The sequence below is a fragment of the Heptranchias perlo genome, chromosome 35 (assembly GCF_035084215.1).
Source record: "Heptranchias perlo isolate sHepPer1 chromosome 35, sHepPer1.hap1, whole genome shotgun sequence".
Classification (NCBI taxonomy): Eukaryota; Metazoa; Chordata; class Chondrichthyes; order Hexanchiformes; family Hexanchidae; genus Heptranchias; species Heptranchias perlo.
This window is the reverse complement of record NC_090359.1, coordinates 7,161,883-7,180,111: the sequence shown is the minus strand read 5'-3', so window position 1 is coordinate 7,180,111 and position 18,229 is coordinate 7,161,883. Positions and strand designations below refer to the sequence as shown.

Sequence of the window (18,229 nt, the reverse complement as noted above, 5' to 3'; positions counted from 1 at the left end):
GGAAGCTGGAAGTATGGATGAGAAAAGGCCAAAGTGGCAGGTTGGGATTGACCAGTGCTTGCAGTTTTGCTGATGGCAGACGTTTGCCAGTCGCCTCGTGCAGTCAATGATGCAGCGCCATGGCGATGCTGATAATGGAGCCCAGTATCCTTGAAGGGAAGGGGGTCGCATGTTTTAATGAATGAGTTTCATGGTGTAATGGTGAGCACTCTGGACTTTGAATCCAGTGATCCGAGTTCAAATCTCGGTGGAACCTCAACTTTTGTCCCTTTCGTTTGTAACTTTTGGGGAAACAAATAAAAGTCACCTGGAATCCCATCCCTGTTCGTGGGAAGTTCGGAGCCTCTATCAATGAGGTTCGAGCTAATTGTATAAATTTGGGCTTTTGTTAAAGGCAAATCGTATTGAACTAACTTGATAGAGTTTTTGATGAGGTAACGGAGAAGGATGCTGAGGTCAATGCGATTGATGTGGTGTATGTAAACTTTCAAAAGGCGATTAATAAAGTGCCTTATGATAGCCTTGTCATCAAGATAGAATAAAAGGAGCAGTAGCAATATGGATACAAAATTGCCTCAGTAACAGGAACCAGAGAGGAGTGATGAACGGTTGTTTTTCGGATTGGAGGGAGGTGTCCAGTAATGTGCCCCACAGGTCGGTGCTCGCACCACTGCCCTTTTTGATATTTATTAATGACTTGTACTTGGGTGTCCAGGGAACAATTTCCAAATTTCAAGATGACACAAACCTTGGAATTATAGTGAACAGTGAGGAGGATAGTGATAGACTTCAAGAGGATATATAAATTGAACGCAGAAAAATGCAAGGTGATACATCTCAGTGGTCGGAAGAACGAGGAGAAGCAATGTAAATAAGAGGGCTCAATTCGAAAAGGGTACAGGAGCAGAGAGATATGGGGGAAAAGTGCACAAATCGTTGAATGTAGCGAGGCTGGTTGAGAATGCGGTTCAAAAAGCATACGGGATCCTGGGCTTTATAAATACAGGCATAGAACACTAAAGCACGGAATTCATGATGATCCTTTATAAAACATTAGTTCGACCACAACTGGAGTATTGTGTCCAGATCTGGGCACCGCACTTTAGGAAAAATGCGACGGTCTAAGAGAGGGTGCAGAAAAGATGAACGAGAATGATTCCAGGGATGAGGGAATTTAGTGGCGTGGATAGACTGGAGAAGCTGGGCATGTTCTTCTTGGAAGAGAGAAGATTGAGAGGAGATTTGATAGAGCTATTTAAGCTCATGAGGGGTATTGACAGAATAAATGCAGACAAACTGTTCCTATTGGCGGAAAGGTCAAGAACCAGAGGACATAGATTTAAGGTGACTGGCAAAAGAATCAAAAGTGACTTGAGGAAAAACCTTTTTTACACAGTGAGTGGTTAGGAAATGCAATGCAATGCCAGGGGTCATGGTGGAGGCAGATTCAATCGTGGCTTTCAAGAGGGAACTGAAAAATACTTTAAAGGAAAACATGCCGAGGGCTACGGGGATAGGGCGAGGGAGTGGGATTGGCTGGATTGCTGTTGCATAGAGCTGTCAGGACTCGAAGGGCCGAACGGCCTACTTCCGTGCTGTAACCTTTCTATGAGTCCATAAGCTCAGCCTGTCTTTTGCTTTCCTAAATCTTCAGAAGACAAAGTTGCTTTATGTGCAACGCTGCGCTTCACTGCACCTAAAATGGTGTTTGCTGAATTTTTTTTTGCAATCTGCATTCAGCAGGCAAACATGCAGAAATTCAAAGCACTGTCTCTTGAAATGCAGGCATTGCTTGGATCGTGCCCTCGCACAAAGTTTACATTTTGTTTTAGGCCAATCTTCATGCATCCGTGCCTTGCAATATTTATTCACAGATTATCCGGCACGACTGTCATCGGAGCTGCGCTGAGCAGATTGAAAGAGAAGCAGTGACGAGGGAAGCGATAGGTTTGACTCGCTGCTGTGTGATTGGCTGAACATCGATACTAAGCAGAAGGAAAAGGTTGGAAGCTGAAGGAAGAGATGAGAAAGGGTCAAGTCAAAGTGGCAGTTTGGAATTGTCAAGTTCTTGTAGTTTTGCTGATGGGAGCGGTGTGGCAACAGCCTCGAGAAGTCAGTGATGCAGCGACGTGGCCGTGCTTAGAAAAGAGCCAAATGTCTTTTGATGGAGGGTGCGACTTTTGTTAAGAAATGGGTTCCATGGTGTAATGGTGAGTACTCTAGACTCTGAATCTAGCGATCCGAGTTCGAATCTCGGTGGAACCTGATTTGTTTTTGTCCCATTCGTTTGCAACTGCAGGGCAAAAAAAACAAAATGCAGCGGGAATCCACTCCCTGCTGGTGGGAAGTCACTGTCAATCAATGAGGTTCCAGTTGCTTCTATCGGTTTCAGTTCATCAGCTCAACCGGACTTTAGCTTTCCCAAATCAACAGAAGAGAAAGCTGTATTTTGTTTAATGCTGAGTTTCACTGCACCAGAGAATGGTGTTTGCAGAACTTTTCTTTGTAATCTGCATTCAGCAATCAAGCATGTAGAAATTCAAAGCATTGTTTCTTGAAAGGCAAGAATTGCTTGGATCATGTCCTCGGGCAATGTTGACATTTTCTTATCAAGATGTTGCAGTTTTGATGATGGGAGAGGTTTGTCGGTAGCCTCGAGGTGTCAGTGATGTGGGGTTAAGGCAGTGCTGATAAAACAGCCAAGTGTTTTTGACTGGTGGGTGCCAGCTGAAGTAATCAGTTGGTTCACACAGTGCAATAACAAGGGCATTCTGGACTTGGATTCCAGCGATCCAAATTCAAATTTCGATCAACCTTCGAATTTTGTCCTTTTCGTTTGCAAATTGAGGGCAAACAAGTTAAAATCACTTGGAATCTAATCCCTGTTGGTGGGGAGTTCGCAGCTTTAATCAGTGAGGATCGAGCTCTTTTCATTTCACCCCGAACTTCATGCATCAGTGCCTTGCAATGTTTATGCACTGATTATCCAACAAGACGAGCTGCGCTGAGCAGTGTGAAACAGAAGCATCAACGAGGGAAGCGATGGATTTGACAGCAGCTGTGCGATTGGCTGAGCATCTCTACTTATCAGAGGGAAAAGTGGGGAAGCTGGAAGTATGGATGAGAAAAGGCCAAAGTGGCAGGTTGGGATTGACCAGTGCTTGCAGTTTTGCTGATGGCAGACGTTTGCCAGTCGCCTCGTGCAGTCAATGATGCAGCGCCATGGCGATGCTGATAATGGAGCCCAGTATCCTTGAAGGGAAGGGGGTCGCATGTTTTAATGAATGAGTTTCATGGTGTAATGGTGAGCACTCTGGACTTTGAATCCAGCGATCCGAGTTCAAATCTCGGTGGAACGTCAACTTTTGTCCCTTTCGTTTGTAACTTTTGGGGAAACAAATAAAAGTCACCTGGAATCCCATCCCTGTTCGTGGGAAGTTCGGAGCCTCTATCAATGAGGTTCGAGCTAATTGTATAAATTTGGGCTTTTGTTAAAGGCAAATCGTATTGAACTAACTTGATAGAGTTTTTGATGAGGTAACGGAGAAGGATGCTGAGGTCAATGCGATTGATGTGGTGTATGTAAACTTTCAAAAGGCGATTAATAAAGTGCCTTATGATAGCCTTGTCATCAAGATTGATACCCATAGAATAAAAGGAGCAGTAGCAATATGGATACAAAATTGCCTCAGTAACAGGAACCAGAGAGGAGTGATGAACGGTTGTTTTTCGGATTGGAGGGAGGTGTCCAGTAATGTGCCCCACAGGTCGGTGCTCGCACCACTGCCCTTTTTGATATTTATTAATGACTTGTACTTGGGTGTCCAGGGAACAATTTCCAAATTTCAAGATGACACAAACCTTGGAATTATAGTGAACAGTGAGGAGGATAGTGATAGACTTCAAGAGGATATATAAATTGAACGCAGAAAAATGCAAGGTGATACATCTCAGTGGTCGGAAGAACGAGGAGAAGCAATGTAAATAAGAGGGCTCAATTCGAAAAGGGTACAGGAGCAGAGAGATATGGGGGAAAAGTGCACAAATCGTTGAATGTAGCGAGGCTGGTTGAGAATGCGGTTCAAAAAGCATACGGGATCCTGGGCTTTATAAATACAGGCATAGAACACTAAAGCACGGAATTCATGATGATCCTTTATAAAACATTAGTTCGACCACAACTGGAGTATTGTGTCCAGATCTGGGCACCGCACTTTAGGAAAAATGCGACGGTCTAAGAGAGGGTGCAGAAAAGATGAACGAGAATGATTCCAGGGATGAGGGAATTTAGTGGCGTGGATAGACTGGAGAAGCTGGGCATGTTCTTCTTGGAAGAGAGAAGATTGAGAGGAGATTTGATAGAGCTATTTAAGCTCATGAGGGGTATTGACAGAATAAATGTAGACAAACTGTTCCTATTGACGGAAAGGTCAAGAACCAGAGGACATAGATTTAAGGTGACTGGCAAAAGAATCAAAAGTGACTTGAGGAAAAACCTTTTTTACACAGTGAGTGGTTAGGAAATGCAATGCAATACCAGGGGTCGTGGTGGAGGCAGATTCAATCGTGGCTTTCAAGAGGGAATTGAAAAATACTTTAAAGGAAAACATGCCGAGGGCTACGGGGATAGGGCGAGGGAGTGGGATTGGCTGGATTGCTGTTGCATAGAGCTGTCAGGACTCGAAGGGCCGAACGGCCTACTTCCGTACTGTAACCTTTCTATGAGTCCATAAGCTAAGCCTGTCTTTTGCTTACCTAAATCTTCAGAAGACAAAGTTGCTTTATGTGCAACGCTGCGCTTCACTGCACCAAAAATGGTGTTTGCTGAATTTTTCTTTGCAATCTGCATTCAGCAGGCAAACATGCAGAAATTCAAAGCACTGTCTCTTGAAATGCAGGCATTGCTTGGATCGTGCCCTCGCACAAAGTTTACATTTTGTTTTAGGCCAATCTTCATGCATCCGTGCCTTGCAATATTTATTCACAGATTATCCGGCACGACTGTCATCGGAGCTGCGCTGAGCAGATTGAAAGAGAAGCAGTGACGAGGGAAGCGATAGGTTTGACTCGCTGCTGTGTGATTGGCTGAACATCGATACTAAGCAGAAGGAAAAGGTTGGAAGCTGAAGGAAGAGATGAGAAAGGGTCAAGTCAAAGTGGCAGTTTGGAATTGTCAAGTTCTTGTAGTTTTGCTGATGGGAGCGGTGTGGCAACAGCCTCGAGAAGTCAGTGATGCAGCGACGTGGCCGTGCTTAGAAAAGAGCCAAATGTCTTTTGATGGAGGGTGCGACTTTTGTTAACAAATGGGTTCCATGGTGTAATGGTGAGCACTCTAGACTCTGAATCTAGCGATCCGAGTTCGAATCTCGGTGGAACCTGATTTGTTTTTGTCCCATTCGTTTGCAACTGCAGGGCAAAAAAAGCAAAATGCAGCGGGAATCCACTCCCTGCTGGTGGGAAGTCACTGTCAATCAATGAGGTTCCAGTTGCTTCTATCGGTTTCAGTTCATCAGCTCAACCGGACTTTAGCTTTCCCAAATCAACAGAAGAGAAAGCTGTATTTTGTTTAATGCTGAGTTTCACTGCACCAGAGAATGGTGTTTGCAGAACTTTTCTTTGTAATCTGCATTCAGCAATCAAGCATGTAGAAATTCAAAGCATTGTTTCTTGAAAGGCAAGAATTGCTTGGATCATGTCCTCGGGCAATGTTGACATTTTCTTATCAAGATGTTGCAGTTTTGATGATGGGAGAGGTTTGTCGGTAGCCTCGAGGTGTCAGTGATGTGGGGTTAAGGCAGTGCTGATAAAACAGCCAAGTGTTTTTGACTGGTGGGTGCCAGCTGAAGTAATCAGTTGGTTCACACAGTGCAATAACAAGGGCATTCTGGACTTGGATTCCAGCGATCCAAATTCAAATTTCGATCAACCTTCGAATTTTGTCCTTTTCGTTTGCAAATTGAGGGCAAACAAGTTAAAATCACTTGGAATCTAATCCCTGTTGGTGGGGAGTTCGCAGCTTTAATCAGTGAGGATCGAGCTCTTTTCATTTCACCCCGAACTTCATGCATCAGTGCCTTGCAATGTTTATGCACTGATTATCCAACAAGACGAGCTGCGCTGAGCAGTGTGAAACAGAAGCATCAACGAGGGAAGCGATGGATTTGACAGCAGCTGTGCGATTGGCTGAGCATCTCTACTTATCAGAGGGAAAAGTGGGGAAGCTGGAAGTATGGATGAGAAAAGGCCAAAGTGGCAGGTTGGGATTGACCAGTGCTTGCAGTTTTGCTGATGGCAGACGTTTGCCAGTCGCCTCGTGCAGTCAATGATGCAGCGCCATGGCGATGCTGATAATGGAGCCCAGTATCCTTGAAGGGAAGGGGGTCGCATATTTTAATGAATGAGTTTCATGGTGTAATGGTGAGCACTCTGGACTTTGAATCCAGCGATCCGAGTTCAAATCTCGGTGGAACCTCAACTTTTGTCCCTTTCGTTTGTAACTTTTGGGGAAACAAATAAAAGTCACCTGGAATCCCATCCCTGTTCGTGGGAAGTTCGGAGCCTCTATCAATGAGGTTCGAGCTAATTGTATAAATTTGGGCTTTTGTTAAAGGCAAATCGTATTGAACTAACTTGATAGAGTTTTTGATGAAGTAACGGAGAAGGATGCTGAGGTCAATGCGATTGATGTGGTGTATGTAAACTTTCAAAAGGCGATTAATAAAGTGCCTTATGATAGCCTTGTCATCAAGATTGATACCCATAGAATAAAAGGAGCAGTAGCAATATGGATACAAAATTGCCTCAGTAACAGAAACCAGAGAGGAGTGATGAACGGTTGTTTTTCGGATTGGAGGGAGGTGTCCAGTAATGTGCCCCACAGGTCGGTGCTCGCACCACTGCCCTTTTTGATATTTATTAATGACTTGTACTTGGGTGTCCAGGGAACAATTTCCAAATTTCAAGATGACACAAACCTTGGAATTATAGTGAACAGTGAGGAGGATAGTGATAGACTTCAAGAGGATATATAAATTGAACGCAGAAAAATGCAAGGTGATACATCTCAGTGGTCGGAAGAACGAGGAGAAGCAATGTAAATAAGAGGGCTCAATTCGAAAAGGGTACAGGAGCAGAGAGATATGGGGGAAAAGTGCACAAATCGTTGAATGTAGCGAGGCTGGTTGAGAATGCGGTTCAAAATGCATACGGGATCCTGGGCTTTATAAATACAGGCATAGAACACTAAAGCACGGAATTCATGATGATCCTTTATAAAACATTAGTTCGACCACAACTGGAGTATTGTGTCCAGATCTGGGCACCGCACTTTAGGAAAAATGCGACGGTCTAAGAGAGGGTGCAGAAAAGATGAACGAGAATGATTCCAGGGATGAGGGAATTTAGTGGCGTGGATAGACTGGAGAAGCTGGGCATGTTCTTCTTGGAAGAGAGAAGATTGAGAGGAGATTTGATAGAGCTATTTAAGCTCATGAGGGGTATTGACAGAATAAATGTAGACAAACTGTTCCTATTGGCGGAAAGGTCAAGAACCAGAGGACATAGATTTAAGGTGACTGGCAAAAGAATCAAAAGTGACTTGAGGAAAAACCTTTTTTACACAGTGAGTGGTTAGGAAATGCAATGCAATGCCAGGGGTCGTGGTGGAGGCAGATTCAATCGTGGCTTTCAAGAGGGAACTGAAAAATACTTTCAAGGAAAACATGCCGAGGGCTACGGGGATAGGGCGAGGGAGTGGGATTGGCTGGATTGCTGTTGCATAGAGCTGTCAGGACTCGAAGGGCCGAACGGCCTACTTCCGTGCTGTTACATTTCTATGAGTCCATAAGCTCAGCCTGTCTTTTGCTTTCCTAAATCTTCAGAAGACAAAGTTGCTTTATGTGCAACGCTGCGCTTCACTGCACCAAAAATGGTGTTTGCTGAATTTTTCTTTGCAATCTGCATTCAGCAGGCAAACATGCAGAAATTCAAAGCACTGTCTCTTGAAATGCAGGCATTGCTTGGATCGTGCCCTCGCACAAAGTTTACATTTTGTTTTCGGCCAATCTTCATGCATCAGTGCCTTGCAATATTTATTCACAGATTATCCGGCACGACTGTCATCGGAGCTGCGCTGAGCAGATTGAAAGAGAAGCAGTGACGAGGGAAGCGATAGGTTTGACTCGCTGCTGTGTGATTGGCTGAACATCGATACTAAGCAGAATGAAAAGGTTGGAAGCTGAAGGAAGAGATGAGAAAGGGTCAAGTCAAAGTGGCAGTTTGGAATTGTCAAGTTCTTGTAGTTTTGCTGATGGGAGCGGTGTGGCAACAGCCTCGAGAAGTCAGTGATGCAGCGACGTGGCCGTGCTTAGAAAAGAGCCAAATGTCTTTTGATGGAGGGTGCGACTTTTGTTAACAAATGGGTTCCATGGTGTAATGGTGAGCACTCTAGACTCTGAATCTAGCGATCCGAGTTCGAATCTCGGTGGAACCTGATTTGTTTTTGTCCCATTCGTTTGCAACTGCAGGGCAAAAAAAACAAAATGCAGCGGGAATCCACTCCCTGCTGGTGGGAAGTAGCTATCAATCAATGAGGATCCACTTGCTTCGATCGGTTTCAGTTCATCAGCTCAACCGGACTTTTGCTTTCCCAAATCAACAGAAGAGAAAGCTGTATTTTGTTGAATGCTGAGTTTCACTGCACCAGAGAATGGTGTTTGCAGAACTTTTCTTTGTAATCTGCATTCAGCAATCAAGCATGCAGAAATCCAAAGCATTGTTTCTTGAAGTGCAAGAATTGCTTGGATCATGTCCTCGGGCAATGTTGACATTTTCTTGTCAAGATGTTGCAGTTTTGAGATTGGGAGAGGTTTGTCGGTCGCCTCGAGGTGTCAGTGATGTGGCATTATGGCAGTGCTAATAAAACAGCCAAAAGTCTTTGACTGGTGGGTGCCAGCTGAAGTAGTCAGTTGGTTCACACAGTGCAATAATAAGTATTCTGGACTTGGATTACAGCGATCCAAATTCAAATCTCGATTAACCTTCGAATTTTGTTCTATTCGTTTGCAAATTGAAGGCAAACAAGTTAAAATCACTTGGAATCTAATCCCTGTTGGTGGGGAGTTCGCAGCTTTCAGGAATTAGGATCGAGCTCTTTTCTTTTCACCCCGAACTTCATGCATCAGTGCCTTGCAATGTTAATGCACTGATTATCCAACAAGACGAGCTGCGCTGAGCAGTGTGAAACAGAAGCATCAACGTTGGAAGCGATGGATTTGACAGCAGCTGTGTGATTGGCTAAGCATCTCTATTTATCAGAGGGGAAAGTGGGGAAGCTGGAAGTATGGATGAGAAAAGGCCAAAGTGGCAGTTTGGGATTGACCAGTGCTTGCAGTTTTGCTGATGGCAGACGTTTGCCAGTCGCCTCGTGCAGTCACTGATGCAGCGCCATGGCGATGCTGATAAAGGAGCCCAGTATCTTTGAAGGGAAGGGGGCCGCATATTTTAATGAATGGGTTCCATGGTGTAACGGTGAGCCCTCTGGACTTTAAATCCAGCGATCCGAGTTCAAATCTCGGTGGAACCTCAACTTTTGTCCCTTTCGTTTGCAACTTTTTGGGAAACAAATAAAAGGCACCTGGAATCCCATCCCTCTTCGTGGGAAGTTCGCAGCCTCAATCAATGAGGTTCGAGCTCCTTGTATTAATTTGGCCTTTTGTTAAAGGCAAATCGTATTGAACTAACTTGATGGAGTTTTTGATGAGGTAACGGAGAGGGTTGCTGAGGGCAATGCGATTGATGTGGTGTCTGTAAACTTTCAAAAGGCGTTTGATAAAGTGCCTTCTAATAGCCTTGTCATCAAGATTGCTACACAAAGGATAAAAGGAGCAATAACAACATGTTTCGAAAATTGCCTCAGTAACAGGAACCAGAGAGGAGTGATGAACGGTTGTTTTGGGGATTGGAGGGAGGTGTACTGTAATGTTCCCCACAGTTCGGTGCTCGCACCACTGCCCTATTTGATATTTATTAATGACTTGGACTTGGGTGTACAGGGCACAATTTCCAAATTTGCAGATGACGCAAACCTTGGAAGTATCGTGAACATTGAGTAGGATAGTGATAGACTTCAAGAGGATATCGAAATTTATCGCAGAAAAATGCAAGGTGATACATCTCGGTAGGAAGAACGAGGAGAATCAATATAAACTAAAGCTCACAATTCTAAAATGTGTCGATGGACGGAGAGGTCTGGGGGTATATGTGCACAAATCGTTGAATGTGACGAGGTAGGTTGAGAAAGCGGTCAACAAATCATATGGGATGCTGGGCTTTATATTTTGAGGCATAGAGTACAAAAGCAAGGAGGCTATGATGAAGGTTTATAAAACACTAGTTCGACCACAACTGGAGCATTAGGTCCAGTTCTGAGCACCGCACTTCACGAAAGATGTGAAGGTTTTAGAGAGGGTGCAGAAAAGATAAACTAGCATGATTCCAGGGATGAGGGACTTTAGTTCCGTGGATAGCCTGGAGATGCTGGGTTTGTTCTTCTTGGAACAGAGAAGATTGAGAGGAGATATGACAGATTTACTTGAAATCATGAGGGGTGTTGACAGAATAGATCGAAATAAACTGTTCCTTATGCCAGAAGGATCAAGAACCAGAGGAAATAGATTTAAGGTGACTGGCAAAAGAACCAAAGGTGACATGAGGGAAAACCTTTTTTACACAGTGAGTGGTTAGGATCTGGAATGCACTTCCAGGGGTCGTGGTGGAGGCAGATTCAATCGTGGCTTTCAAAAGGGAACTGCATAAATACTTGAAAGGAAAGCATGTGCAGGGCTCCTGGGATCGGTCGAGGGAGTTGGATTGGCTGGATTGCTTTTGCATCGAGCCGTCAGGGCTCGATTGGCTGAATGGCCTCTTTCCGTTCTGTAACATTTCTATCAGTCTCGAAGCTCAGCCTGTTTTTTGCTTTCCCAAATCTTCAGAAGAGAAAGTTGCTTTTTGTGCAACGCTGCGCTTCACTGCACCAAATAATGGTGTTTGCTGAATTTTTCTTTGCAATCTGCATTCAGCAAGCAAACATGTCGAAATTCAAAGCACTGTCTCTTGAAATGCAGGAATTGCTTGGATCGTGTCCTCGGACAAAGTTTCCATTTTGTTTTACGCCAATCTTCATGCATCAGTGCCTTGCAATATTTATTCACAGATTATCCGGCAAGATGTAATCGGAGCTGCGCTGAGCAGAGTGAAACAGAAGCAGTGACGATGGAAGAGACAGGTTTGACTTGTAGCTGTGTGATTGGCTGAGCATCGATGCTTAGCAGAGGAGAAGGAGTGGAAGCTGAACATGTGAGTGGCAAAGGGCCGGGTCAAGATGGCAGTTTGGAATTGTCCATTGCTTGCAGTTTTGCTGATGGGAGAGGGTTGGCAACAGCCTCGAGAGGTTGACCCAAAGGAAATTCAGAGAGGAGTTGAAGAATGGAGTGAAATATCCTCTCGCAATGATGGTCAAATTAATTAGATGAGATGGAAAATAAATGAAAATTAAATAAGCAAATGGCAGACTTGTTCAATAATTCCTTGAGAGGAAGGGGATAATATTGCTGACATTCCAGGGAAACTAATAATGAATCAATGACTGAAACTCACTAAAGTTATGCTAAGCAAGAAAACAATATTAGAAAAAATAATCGGCCGGATTCTGGCATATACATATCGCTGAGGCTCACAGCGCTCCGCGTTATTAATGTGCAAATCGGAAAGCGACTGCTTGCGAGTGCACATGCGCAGTTAAAAGCGCAAATGCAGAAGCTCCTCTCCAAAATGTGATTCTTCGCCCAACTGTTTCTCGCCGGTTGGCTCCCCGTTCAAATATATTGAACCACGTGAAGTTCCTGGACTGAGGTCGCAGCGACAAACTAATCTCGCCACAAAAAATAAGTCAAGTCAGTTGAAGTCTAAGTATCGTTTTAACGGCGTGGTATGTCTCAATTACTGCCAAACAACCTCTCTGGCACTGAAATTTAACTTTTAAAAGGGTGGAGTATATTTACTTCAGATTTTAATTGTTGTTGGATGTTAAAGCAATAATTAAATGAATTATTTTCCATTTTTCTTATTGCCTCTTTTATATCTGTCTCATAATACAAACGTTTTGCCGTCTCTTGATTTTGCTTTCGTTGCCTGATTTAATATTGAATTCATTATTCTAACTTATACTTCCTGGTTCTGACTGCTCAGTTATTAACAATGCTTCATTGTGATTTGTTAAGGAAGTACAAAGCTGCTTGCCCCACGCATTCATCCTGTCTATTCTCTTATTCCTATACTCACTCGCACGTGGCACCGGTAGGAATCCAGAGATCACTGCCTTTGAAGTCCTGCTTTTAAATTTATCTCCTTACTCCTTAAATTCACCTTGCAGGACCTCAGCTTTTTTTTACCAATGTCGTTTTTACCAATATGGATCACGACTACTGGCTGTTTACCCTCTCCCTCCAGAATGCCCTGCAGCCGCTCCGTGGCATCCTTGACCCTAGCACCAAGGAGGCAACATACCATCCTGGAGCCACGTTTGAGGCCGCATAAACGCCTATCTGTTCCCCTTACAATTGAATCCCATATCACTCTTGCCCTGCCACTCTTCTTCCTCCCCTCCTGTGCAGCAGAGCCACCCGTGGTGCCCCGAACCTGGCTCTTGCTGCATTCCCATTTCTGATCTGGAATGTAGTGCATGAAACAAAAGCGGAAGCAGATTCAATAATAACTTTCAAAAGAAAATTGGATAAATATTTGACAAAGGAAAATGTGCAGGGCTTTGTGGAAAGGGCAGGGGAGTGAGACGAATTGGATTGCTTTTCAACGAGCCGCTCATCATCGAAGACCGAATGGCCTCCTTCTGTGCTGTACCATTCTATGATGCTATGATTCTATGAATATATTCTGACTGTCAAAATGTGGCAAATGGCACATAACACTAAATTAAGAGGCACAGTAAGGTGTGTAGATGGGAGGAGGAAGTTTCGAACGGACATTGCCAGACTTAGCGAGTGGGCAAAAGTGTGGCAGATGGAGCTGAATTTGAGGAAGTGTGAGGTCATCCACTTTGGATCCAATAATGAAAAATCGAAATGTTATTAGGAAATGTGGAGGAGTAAAGATATCCGGATGTCAAAGAACATAAATCATTAAAAGCTACTGTACAGATACAAAAAGCAATCAAAAAGGCTAATGAAGTGTAAGCCTTTATCTCAAGGCGGCTGGAAAACAAAAGTGCTGAATTATGCTTCAGATGTACAGATGCTTGGTCAAATTTCATCTGGAGAACTTGGTTCAGTTTTGGGCAGTTCAACTCAGGAAGGATATATTGACGTTGGAGGGAGTGTAGCACAAATTCAATTGAACACGTGGGCTTAAAAGGGAAAGTTATGTGGACAGGTTGCATAAACCTGACTTGTTTTCCCTTGGGTTTAAACGGTGGGAGGGCCATTTAATAGAGGTGTTTAAAATGATCAGGAGATTCGATAGGGTAGTTTCTGAGAAACTATCAGCTCTGGTGGAGCGATATAGAATAAGTGAACATATTCCTGCAATTAGAGCTTGGCCGTTCAGGAGTGACATCAGGAAGCACCTTGGACACACAAAGGGTAGTGGAAATCTGCGGATGCTGGGTCAATTGAAATTTTCAACAATGCGATTAATAGATTTTTGTTTGGTAAAAGTATCAAGAGAAATGGCTCAACGACGTGTAAATGGAGGTCAGGTACAGATCAGCCGTGATATGATTGACTGGCAGAACAGGCTGGAGGGGCTGCATGACCTACTCCTGTAACTATGATCCTGTGTAAATAACTGAGTTTGTAAAAACACTTCTCCAGCGGAGGATACTCAACACACGTCATCGACTCAATCACTAAGATAAAAACAGGAAATGCTGGAAATACTCAGCGGGTCAGGCAGCATCTGTGGAGAGAGGAAGGTAGAATAATTTTTCAACCGATGACCTTTCGCCAGAACGTTATCCGACCTTCGTCTCTACTCAGACGATGTCTGACCCGTTGAGTTTATCAGGCATTTTCTGTTATTATTTCAGATTTCCAGCATCTCACTTCATACTTTCTGTGAGATGTCTGTCCGCACATTAAAGGTGCAGTTTGGCACCGCTGTATTTGCTGAATTCCGAAGAATCTCAAAGCACAAATAGGGAAATGGAATCAAGGTGAAAAGAATGAGATCCCGCTGGGATTTGATGCAAGGAACTCCTTAGATTCGACAGGCTTTTTCATCAACTAAGGCATGGAGCCCTGCGGCACATCCGAAACACCACATCCGGTCACTGCAAACACTAGCAGCCTTGTTGCTTTTTTTTGAGGGTTGAAGTCAAGTTTTTGTCGATAAATCACTTTGTCCTTCTCTTTCTCTTGTCTATTCCCATGTGTTTCTTCATACTGCCTCGGGCTGTGTTTATCTCTGTGTCCATCTTTTGGTTAATTCTGGGTCAATCCCTGTGTCTGGGTTTGTTTCTGAGTTAGTCGGAGGCTTTAAGAAATGTTCTAAAACTTCCCCGATGAATCACGCAGAGGTGAACAATTTACTCGAGATTTTTCTACCTTAATTAGCAGAGCAGTTCAGACACGTTTCTCCCTTTCACTGGGAAACGAATGGGCCGAATCTTCTTACAATGTTCCGTTTATTGGGAGGCAGCAGATAAAGCATTCGGTCTCGAATCATTCGTCCATTCATGTTTATGTCATCTGACGCGAGAGAGCTGTGAAAATTGTCACAAGAGGATAACAACAAGCATTGGTCATTTTCATTTCCATTCCAGGCCAGCTAGTTCTGATCGGTATTCTCAGTTCTATTTTGCCAGTTCGATTTGAAGGCAGATTAAAACAGCTTTGAGATGTTTATGTTCGCTGCATGACAGCACTCCCATCGGCTGCACGCATAAAATGTGTCCATTCTTTGCAGGACTCCAACGGTCACCAATCGGCCTGGAATGAATCATCCAGCCTGAGAGGAATGGCACAGTGTGAGCACCGGCTGCATTTGAAGAGCAGCCATTTATCCTTTTCCAATATTCTTCATCGGGAAAGATTAGACAGGACAGGAAATCTGTCTTATCCAGCGCTTCAACTGAACGAAAACCAGCTTCTGTGCGCCAGTAAAATGAAGCCGAGTAGAGCAGGAAGTTCTCTGTACCCCTTAATGAAGAAAGGAAGAAAAAGAGAACGGAACCATCCCAGGTTATGAGCGGAGATGGATATTTTGAACTCAAGAATTCACATCACTGCAAGAAAACAATCTGTCATTGCACAATGAGCTGGATTAAAGCTTCAGTTACGTGGATTGCAGTCGCTGCTCACGTGGCTGGCGGATTTGTGAATGTTGAACTCGAGAATCGACCTGTGAACACATTTTTAAACGTGTCTTCATTGATATGGGAAACATAAGGATCGACTCCAAACAGGTTTCACCGATATTTAAACGCGGATCACCGGATTTAAATTCGACAGTGCTCACCATTACACCATGTAAACAACGCAGAGATTGCGTTGAACACACACCATTCAAAGAACCCTGGCTCCTTTCTCAGCATACACACACATACACACACAAATACACGCACACATACGCAGACATACGCACAGACGTGCGCACATACACACAGATGCGCACTCAAAAGCCCGCACATAGACACACATACACACACAAACGTGTTCACATACACGCTCTCACATCGACACCAAAAAGCACACATACACGTTCGCCACACATACACACGCATCCACACTCAATCAAATTTACACACACACACGCTCACACATACATGCACGCAAAAGCACACACCGACACACGTGCGTCCGCACGCACACAAACTTGTGGAACTGCTTCCTGTGTGGAAACGTGCTCTTGAAATAAAGCTGCTGATATTCCAAAGTGGTACATCAGCAGATGAGATCCCGCATTGTAGATTCCTGGCTAAGTTCTGAGCATGAGGCGTCAGGGGACAGGTCGCAGAATGGATAGCAAGCTGGCTATAAAACAGAAAACAGAGAGTTGTTGTTAAAGCGAGCTGCTCAGACTGGCAAAAGGTGGGCAGTGATGTTCCATAGGGATCACTGCTGGGTCCATTGTGCTCACAATTTACATTAATATTTGGATTCGGGAATCCGAAGTACAATTTCAAAGTTTGCGAGCGGCGTGAAATTGTGAGGTATAGTTAATAAAAAGGAAAAATGCGTCAAAATGCAAGAGGACATTGATAAACTTGCGGAATGAGCATGTAATTGGCAAATGAATTTCAATGTAGTTAATTGTGAGGTGGTGCATATCGACAGGAGGATTAAGGAGGCCACATGCTGCTTGGTTAATAACAGTCTAAATGGGATAACAGAGCAGAGGAATTCATGGTTACCGATACACAATTCACTAAAAGTAGCAACACAGATTACTAAGACCATAAAAAAAAGTAAATCAAGCACTGGGGTTTATTTATCGAGGGATATAATAGAAAAGCAAAGATGATATGTTAAACTTCCACATACCTTGGGTGGGCCACAGACTGAGGTCCAGTATTGGAGTTTGAGAATTGGCACAGTTCGAGTACTGTGCACTGTTCTGGGCTACATACTATAGAAGGATATCGAGGCTTTGGAGAGGGCGCAATCAAGATGAACGCGCATGATGCCAGAAATGAGAGGACATCCTTATCAGGAAAGGCTGAACAGATTGGTTCACTTTTCTCTAGAAAAGAGAAGGCTGAGGGGTGACCTGGTGGAGGTCTTTAAAATAATCATATGGTTTGATAGGTTAGACCGAAAGAACATATTTCGACTGCTGGGCATGTCCAAAACTAAAGGTCCTAAATATAAAATAGTCGCAAATAAATCGAATAGGGAATTCCGGAGAAACTTCTTTACCCAAAGAATGGTAATAATGTGGAACACACTACCACAAGGAAGATTTGAGGCAAATCGCATAGATGCATTTTAGGGGCAACAAGATTACAACATGAGGGAGAAATGAATAGACGCGTATCCTGATAGGGTTAGATGAAGTGAGGAGGGAGGAGGGTCATGTGCAGCATAAATAGACCAGTTGGGCTGTGTTGTAGTTTAAATGTAACTCGATGCAACTCGATACATGACTGAGAAGGACTCTGTGCTGAAATTGTGGTAAAATGCCGGGACTGAGGTCCAATATTGGGGTTTGAGAATGGCCGCAGTCAAACTGGTCACAGGTTTGGCTCCGTTTGATTTTCCGAATCAACATTCTCAGCAATCACTCTGAAGAAACCCAATTTCCACTTTTAGCTGCTGGGCTACCATCAATAAGTTTCCCTGTGATATGCCATGCCTGACCAATTGATGCTGGAATTGGAAATTTTGGAGAAAGCGAAGGACTGCAAAATTTTGCATTGAGTTTTGGTAGATGTTTGCTCAATAAATAGACGTGTGTGAAGTAAAATAAAGAGAGCTTGCATTTATATCGCGCCTTTCACGACCTCAGGATATCTCTAAGCGCTTTACAGACAATGAAATATTTTTGAAGTGTAATTATGGTTGTAATGTAGGCAATACAGTATATAATGCTTATAACATATATTGTAGAAGTACATTTAATTGTGTTGAGTGACTGTTTTTAAGGCGTTTCTACTAAACTCTGTAAAAGTGGGCAAAACAGAGTCACTGTCGCCACACATGAAGCAGCTATTTCGCTTTTGCACCAACAGAGAAATTCTTACTGCTCCTTCCTATTTCGTTGCTCGATCTATGAACAGACTTTCGGGAAAGTGAAATGAATTTCAGTGACAGTAAAACGACCCTGGCTTCAAGTTGAACAAGATTGAACTGGCGACACCTGTATTTGAGAGGCTGAAGTGGTTAACATTTCTCCCGAATTTCAGTAAGAGACAGCACGGAAAGATTGGTAGCGCTGAATGTCACCCGGATGGTGATTCATAGAATCATAGAAGTTACAACATGGAAACAGGCACTTCGGCTCAACATGTCCATGTCGCCCAGTTTATACCACTAAGCTAGTCCCAATTTACTGCACTTGGCCCATATCCCACTATACCCATCTTACCCATGTAACTGTCCAAATGCTTTTTAAAAGAAAAAAAATTACCCGCCTCTACTACTGCCTCTGGCAGCTCGTTCCAGACACTCACCACCCTTTGAGTGACAAAATTGCCCCTCTGGACCCTTTTGTATCTCTC

General features: G+C 43.7%; 6 non-coding genes across 6 annotated transcripts; all 6 read left to right on the top strand.

Annotated features, from left to right (window-relative positions):
- Positions 1–184: 184 nt before the first annotated feature.
- Positions 185–256, top strand: trnaq-uug (transfer RNA glutamine (anticodon UUG)). Its single transcript has one exon. It is a non-coding gene; the product is annotated as a tRNA-Gln (tRNA).
- A 1,937-nt stretch (positions 257–2,193) lies between these two features.
- On the top strand, positions 2,194–2,265 carry trnaq-cug (transfer RNA glutamine (anticodon CUG)). Its single transcript has one exon. It is a non-coding gene; the product is annotated as a tRNA-Gln (tRNA).
- A 1,022-nt stretch (positions 2,266–3,287) lies between these two features.
- Positions 3,288–3,359, top strand: trnaq-uug (transfer RNA glutamine (anticodon UUG)). The gene has a single exon. It is a non-coding gene; the product is annotated as a tRNA-Gln (tRNA).
- Positions 3,360–5,306: 1,947 nt separating this feature from the next.
- Positions 5,307–5,378, top strand: trnaq-cug (transfer RNA glutamine (anticodon CUG)). Its single transcript has one exon. It is a non-coding gene; the product is annotated as a tRNA-Gln (tRNA).
- A 1,022-nt stretch (positions 5,379–6,400) lies between these two features.
- trnaq-uug (transfer RNA glutamine (anticodon UUG)) lies at positions 6,401–6,472 on the top strand. Its single transcript has one exon. It is a non-coding gene; the product is annotated as a tRNA-Gln (tRNA).
- A 1,947-nt stretch (positions 6,473–8,419) lies between these two features.
- trnaq-cug (transfer RNA glutamine (anticodon CUG)) lies at positions 8,420–8,491 on the top strand. Its single transcript has one exon. It is a non-coding gene; the product is annotated as a tRNA-Gln (tRNA).
- Positions 8,492–18,229: the final 9,738 nt, after the last annotated feature.